Source organism: Hypomesus transpacificus, chromosome 2, assembly GCF_021917145.1.
Source record: "Hypomesus transpacificus isolate Combined female chromosome 2, fHypTra1, whole genome shotgun sequence".
NCBI lineage: Eukaryota > Metazoa > Chordata > Actinopteri > Osmeriformes > Osmeridae > Hypomesus > Hypomesus transpacificus.
In genome coordinates this window covers 7,658,155-7,665,369 of record NC_061061.1, presented here as the reverse complement: position 1 = coordinate 7,665,369, position 7,215 = coordinate 7,658,155, and the positions used below count along the sequence as shown (strand labels likewise).

At 38.8% G+C, this 7,215-nt stretch overlaps 1 long non-coding RNA gene across 2 annotated transcripts; it reads right to left on the bottom strand.

The window, feature by feature from the left end:
• Positions 1-5,901: 5,901 nt before the first annotated feature.
• Positions 5,902-7,215, bottom strand: LOC124480975. 2 transcript variants are annotated; one of them, XR_006957601.1, is made up of 3 exons: positions 6,914-7,215; positions 6,568-6,825; positions 5,902-6,395 (listed from the first exon to the last, which is right to left on the bottom strand). It is a non-coding gene; the product is annotated as an uncharacterized LOC124480975 (long non-coding RNA). The 2 variants fall into 2 exon arrangements; XR_006957602.1 differs by having other exon boundaries at positions 5,902-6,352.

The window sequence follows — 7,215 nt, the reverse complement described above, 5'->3', positions numbered from 1 at the left end:
TGGTCTTAGCCTATAATGAATTCCAGATAAGAAAACGTTCATGAATGCGTGAATTGCCACGGGCACTTTAGTGGAGTTAAGAAGAAAAGATGTACCTTATCATTGAACATTTTCCTACTCCCTGTCATAGCCTAGTTCTTTAAGGATTTTACAGAGGCGGGTAGCCTATATAAAAAATTATATGTCCATTTATTCTACGTTATACAAAAAAACATGATTAAAATAGGGGCGCACATCAAGGCCGTAGCCATGGAATCAACATTGGGGGGCAGAATATTTTTTTTAATGATAATTTCGGACAGCGTGGATGGTTGCCTGTCATAGCGTAGCACATTTATGTTTTTATATCAATATATTGGGGGGGACATTTTTACCAGATTTGAATATTTGAATATAATACATATGTATTATGATTACGGCCTAGGCGCACGTATAAAGCCAATAGCCAGTGCAACAACACTACAAATCTTACTCGTTGCATGGCACACCCAATAATTGCCGTGCCTGTCTTCCTTAATGCCTAATGGGTGTGCTATGCAACGAGTAAGGTATTTGTAGTGTTGTTGCATTAGGAAGACAAAAACAGCAATTTGTCAACAAGTGAGGAATACTGGTAAAAATCCAAGTGTTGTATTGTCAACTTTAGCGAATGGATTGTATGTAATCTTGCGAGATAGTTAGCTTACGCTAGCTAGCCAGTGACTTCTGACGTTCCTTGTTATTGCCATTCAGTCGAAACATCAGTTCAAGTTCAGCTGTACCGCAATTTTCGTCATTTTCAATGTGTCATGAAATTTTGGTGAATTCCGTTTCATCTTCTTTGTTAAGGTAGATTGATTGCTTAAAATGAGTGAATATGTGCCACAAGTGACCCAGACCTTCTAAGATTGTTGTTTGTCAGCCATGAACAAAACAGAAGACTAAAAAAACATTATTTGCAGGCGATGAGGGAGTGAATGTGACCTTGCACCATGTGTGCACCGTTAAACAGGGGGGGCATGGGCAGAGCGTAGTTCAGCACAGAATTGACATTTTCTCAGGGATTTTGTTATTTATTTAATGTTTGTTCATCCTTGTGATCGTTGTGTTTATTTGAAAGAAATGCAGTCTTGCAGGGCAAAATAGCGTTTGAAAGTTGCAATTCCGTTTTCGTGCAATATCATTTTAAACTTTTTAAACTTTTTTTTTTGGGGGGGGGGGGGGGGGGGGGGGGGGGGGGCGTCTAGAGCGCCAAATGTGCTAGGACCGCCCCTGACACTAAGCAAGGTTCATTATTATAATTATTTAAATCCGAGGATGTCTGTTATGATTCTTGATATCAAGAATTCACATTTTGTTTATCAAGAATTCATTGGTTAGATGATAAAACGGCTTGCCACAGTCTGTAGAGTTGAACGCAATCACCAACGATTTCTCATAACTTAATTAACACTTGAAACACAGAGAGTTTTCTTAAATGCAATTCCTTTGATCCTTGTGGTTTTTTAAGGAATCGCGTTTGAGACAACTCGATTTACGACTGCTATTTCGAGTTCGGAAAGTGTTCTGGTTCAGCAAATCCCAGATAAGAAAACTTTCATGAATGCAAAATATTTTCCTAAATCCAATTCAGAAGAAATTCCTTAAAAAAAAAATCTTGTGTTCAAGAATGAGCCCCAATATTCGGGGGGGGCGGGGGGGGGGGGGTATTCGTCGTAGCTCGCTGAAAGGTTTAGCAAGCAAATTTTTAGGCTAAGATAAAAAATGCCCCTCTTTTTGGTTCGTGGAAGCTCATTTCGATAAATCACCATAGTAACATATCAATTAGCACTAACCTGCTCCAGAGCAGGCTAATGTAAGTGTAGCTGGATAATCTTGCCACAACTCGGAAAACAATTGGCAGCTCCTTTTTTGAGAGACCCAGTTGACCAAGGAGATATATTTTTGTTCAATTAGCTTTCCATACCAATAGAGTTCTTTGCGATCGCCAACATCCTTTATTTCACACGGATGAGTTCTTGTTTGGGCGATATCGATTCAGCCGACAAGGACTCATTTATTTGCAAGACCTTCTCGGGCCGTACATTGCAAATATCACACGCCGCAGCAAGCTTTATGAGCTTATGCTGCTGTATGTGATTATGAGCTTATGCTGCTGTATGTGAATATGTAACGCTATGTTTTAAGAAATACATTGTCTTATCTGTTGTGTACGGTGGCCCACGGGTGCACACCACAGCAACATTATGTGAAATGCAGAAACGCTGCATTTCAAGTTCACGCCAAATCATATTCCACACCACTAGAGGCAGTGCAAAGTGGAATTTGTTGGGTTCTCACCAAAATAAAAACTAACTTTTGACAGCCGGTCAATTTGAAATCATTCAAATCAAGAACATCAACCAAGAACACAACTTAAATTCTAGGGCTGTCCCCGCCAAAAATGTTCTTTAGTCGACCAAAACTCGACTAAGACGTCTGAAAATCGACTAATCGAACTTTGAAATGCAAAAAAAAAAAAGAAACATACTAAAATTTTTGCAATCTGACTGCTGGACATTGCAGATTTAGCCGCTAATAGCCTACTAATAATAAGACTCGTATCACCAGTCTTGTTGAAACCAAATGCTGATGGTATTTAGTATCTCTTACAATGTACTACAAAAAAAAAATGTTTAACATGCAAATCATCAGAGTGCGCTTATCACTGCCTGAACTTGTAGCATGCGAACGTACGTGAAAGCTGAGTGGGGAACGTTGCAACAGAGAAAGATTTTGCCTTAGCCAGAGAAGATAATGTCATTCGATTTGGATGTGATACTTATAATAGGTATATTCCTTTTTCAACCCACTGCGTTAGCATGAGTGAAGTAGGGCTAGACCAACTTACGTTTTTCAGGTGGTAGGCTACATCATTTTCGACGTCGAACTATGAAAAATAAACCGTTGTTGGCAAAGTTTGCATTCAACGTTTTTCGAGTCACCCGGTACTTTGGAAATGGAAATGTACTTTAATGAAATGCCGCCATACCACAGATGTCTTTGCCATTTTGACTAATAACACCGACAAAGTAGGCTATGGCAGAGTTTGTAGTTCTGCAGCCAATTGTGCTCGTGCCGTGTTCAAAATACCAATCCAAAACAAAGCACAGATAAACGAAAGGGAAAACAGTAACACCTTTTCTTTTAAATTATATATTTTTAGAGTTGGTTTATTTGTATTAAATAATATAATCTACAATTTCTGTTGAACATTTCGTTAATTCAGCAATGATGACACAAGCGGGAATCAGATCTCACACTGCCATGGCAGTTTGACTAAAACAATCTTAGTTGACCAAGAGCATATCGACCAGAAAATCGACTAGTTGACCAAGTGGGGACAGCCCTATTAAATTCACCAATGTAAATTGGTTTTATTATATTTTAATTATAAATGTTTTACAAAATACATGCCCTCTCTTAGTTTCAGTGATGTTGTACTGCGTTATGTTCCAAGAGGTATACCTGTAGACTAGTGATAGGAAGTTCGGATCATTTTACTGATTCGGTTCTTTGAATCTCGTTCTGTAAAATGAACGAATCTTTTTTCGAGTCATTCGTTCATTTCAACGGAGAGGGGGGGCTATAGGTCCACTGCAAACATGTATCATATTCTCATGTAGGTTAGTGCATGACATGTGCACCAGTAGATTCCTGCATTAAAATAATGTATTATGACAGTTTGTATGATTTGGTTGAATTATCACGGCAAACAAATACACTGCACTAAACTGTAAGTGTAAATATAAAGTGAAAATTACATAACCAGTCAGTATGATGACTTGAGCGAATATCATTCACGTCTTGCTAAACAGCGGCCATGCGAAAGGGAATGAGGAAACTGTTTCCTCTAGTAAAAAATTCAATGCGGGTCACGTGAAAAAAGGATCCAAAGACTCGTAGAAAGACCGAGTCGGGAAATGAACGAATCGTTCGTTTCCTCTAGCTACAGAGCCCATACCGGTCACGTGAAAAATTATCCAAAGACTCGTACCCAAAGACCCATTTGGGAAATGAACGAATCATTTCAGTTTACTTGGACGAGCCTATGCAATAGTCCCGATACGTGGCCACGAGAAAATGAACGAATCACTCTTTGAGAGGACTCGTTACTCCAGAGTCCTTGTAAGAATTTGTTCAAAATGAACGAATCGTTCACGAACGACACATCACTACTGTAGACTCCAGTACAGATAGTAGCTAACAAGTACACTGTACAGTAAGTATATATTCATATTATGAACGTAGCGACATTTCAATAAATATTATTCTATGTTATCGTAATTGTTCATGGCTATCTTGGGCAAGTCTTTTGTAGGGTCTTTATTAAGCAAACATGATTGTTTTAAATGTTATGGTGCATGAATCAACCAAACGAAATTTTAGCTAGCTTTCATATCCGTCTATATTTTCCAGACTACCAATACCATGTTTTGTCTCTTCTATGGCCACGATCTGGCAACAGTTATAATCTTTTGCGGCTCATGTGGGAACATTTTTACGTTTTTGGCTGACGCTGAAGACGACGGTGAGTTAGTTTATCTGCATGTTTATCTACTTTTAAAATGCAGAAATTAGCAACACAATAGTATCCTATTTACAAACAAATTAGATGTCAGTCATTGTTTAGAGTAGATAAGAACTGTTATTGCATTAAACATTGATGCCCATTAGTTGGACTTGTGATTGGATGGTACAGTTTTAATACCATAGTATTAAAACCATACCAGGTGTAGAACAACGCTCAAGACGAAGATTTGTGAGAAGAGTTTATCATTCCCTGGGACCAAACCATGTTTGGCATGTAGATGGATATGACAAATTAAAACCATATGGTTTGGCAATTGGTGGCTGTATTGACGGTTATCCTCACAAAGTTATGTGGTTGATATGTGGGTTAAGCAACAACAATCCAGAGATCATAGCTCAACATTATCTGCATTGTGTCACTGAATTTGGTGTCATACCAACTGTGCACTTCGCACTGTGGCACTGAAAATGGGAAAATGGCAGCAATCCACTGTGCAATTAGAACAACACACAGTGATGATTCTGCAGGGGCTGCATGTCATATATATATGGCTCCTCAACCTCAAACCAACGAATTGAAAGCTGGTGGTCATACTTCAGAAAACAAAGGTATTGCCACAACCATTTATACAGATTTCTATCGGTGTATTAATTTTGTTAAAAAATATTGTGGTGATGGGTCTGTGTACTGTCAGTGTTGCCTGGTGGTAGATGTGCTTTACCTATATCTACAGCTCTGGAAAATCAAGAGATCACTGCATTTTTCTTCAACCTCTCTTTAATCTCCAAATCTCTTATTTTAATGCTATCAGTAGTTCATAGAACATTTCAGTTTCCCCAAACATAAATAGTAAGACCAAAGAAACTAAATGTTGCATCAGTCTCTTAAATGTTCCTAAAGCTGTATAAGTGAAATACTCTTCCACTTGATAGAGAAAACAATTTTACCTAGGACAAAATGTGTAATGTGGATGTTTCTGTTGTTGATTCTATTGATTGTATGTAGGTCTCAGTTCTGGATGGACCTCTTGAATGATCTGAGGGAGAGACAGCTCTTCAACGGCAGTCATGAACGTATGTGCGTAGTGCGGTTTGTGTTCTTGGGTGTGCTACAGAGGGACCTCAATGAATACAAAGAAATGTGGAACACTCACACCATTCGACTGGTTACACAGTCTCGTTGTCCTTCTGGTAAACCAGATGTAATGTACACCCTGCCACACAGGTTTGTTTACACTAACAAAAAATATATTTTATTTTGTCATGGAATTATTTAAAAGCCAATACACTTAAGTCTCTTAATTGGCAAAGGAATTCCTTGTTCACATTGCCTTTTATTGACTGGCTGGTGTTACAGAAAGAGATGGAGAGAGTAAATGATGCAGCATTAAATTAGTTAACTGAATTGAAAACAAAATCACGTTAACATTATAGATCAAGTCCTGGTTACTTGTATAGAGAACAGGCTGTAACTGTCGCACAACAAGGCAGAGCAAAATATAAAAAAACAGCAACAGAGCTACAGCATAGTGTTTACCATTACTAAATATAGTAACATCTTACAGTGCATTGCATCAGATTACATTTACTTAGTTAGTGCTTAGATGTTACTACTTAGATGTATGAATGTAGACAAATCTTTAACACTTTAACATCAATCTTAACAATTTCTCATTTTACTAATAGGTTTAATGGAAGAGACTACAGCTTCCCTGTCTCGCAGGAAGATTTGGCCCCATTTGTAGTTGAGGCTTCCCGGAGTCCATGTGGAGATGACCAACTGCAGGAATACTTTGAAGAACTACAAAGACAAAGCGGTTTGACCTCATCTCTGAACTGGGAGTCTGGCATGGAGAACAACATGACACTTAAAAGCATGGCTGATATTTAATCCAAAGGTTAGTTGATATCACAAGTTCTGGCAACTGTTACTACTAGTAAGATCACTGAATAGTCATAATGCACAGAATTGGGCCAGGGGTGCCCAAACTTTTGCAAATCTGATGCCAAGCTTACCTTTTAGCTGTCTGAAGTAAGCTCAGTGGAGTCCAAAACCTGGTGAGTTTTGCATCCCGAAGTCCATTGCATTCTTGAACTCTTGAAGACTTGTGGACATTGGTAAGCTGATTGGGTTTGAACAGGTCCTGGCAACTGGGAATCTGGAGGTCCTTTCAAAAGAAAGTGTGGGCTGTGGCAGAATTGAAGAAGGAGGCAGGGAGTTCAGTCCAGTAGCTAACATCAAGATATCCTGGAAGCAGAGTTCTGTTCCTTGCTCTGGAGAAAAAGGATGAGCAGAGAAAAAAAAGTATATGTACCTATTTGTATGATTGTATATAAGAAAGTCTGATGTCCATATCACTACCTTCCGTTTCAAGAAGGTAGTCTCTCCAGTGTCCCAGTATTCTGGTTTCCTCCTGTCGTCTGGTGCTGCCTACTTCACTGAGCTGAATCTTGAAGATCCCCTTGAGTGATTCAGATGTCAGTTTCTCCAAACTGGAGCACATACACGGTCTGAAAAGGTTTGGATGCTGCTCCAGAGCATGAATCACATCAAGTGTGGATAGGCCATTCCTAAATCTGGAAACATTGATCTTGAGATTCTTAGAATGACAATTGCATCTTAAAGGACAATGGGCCTCATTCTCGAACATTTTCTTACGTTTC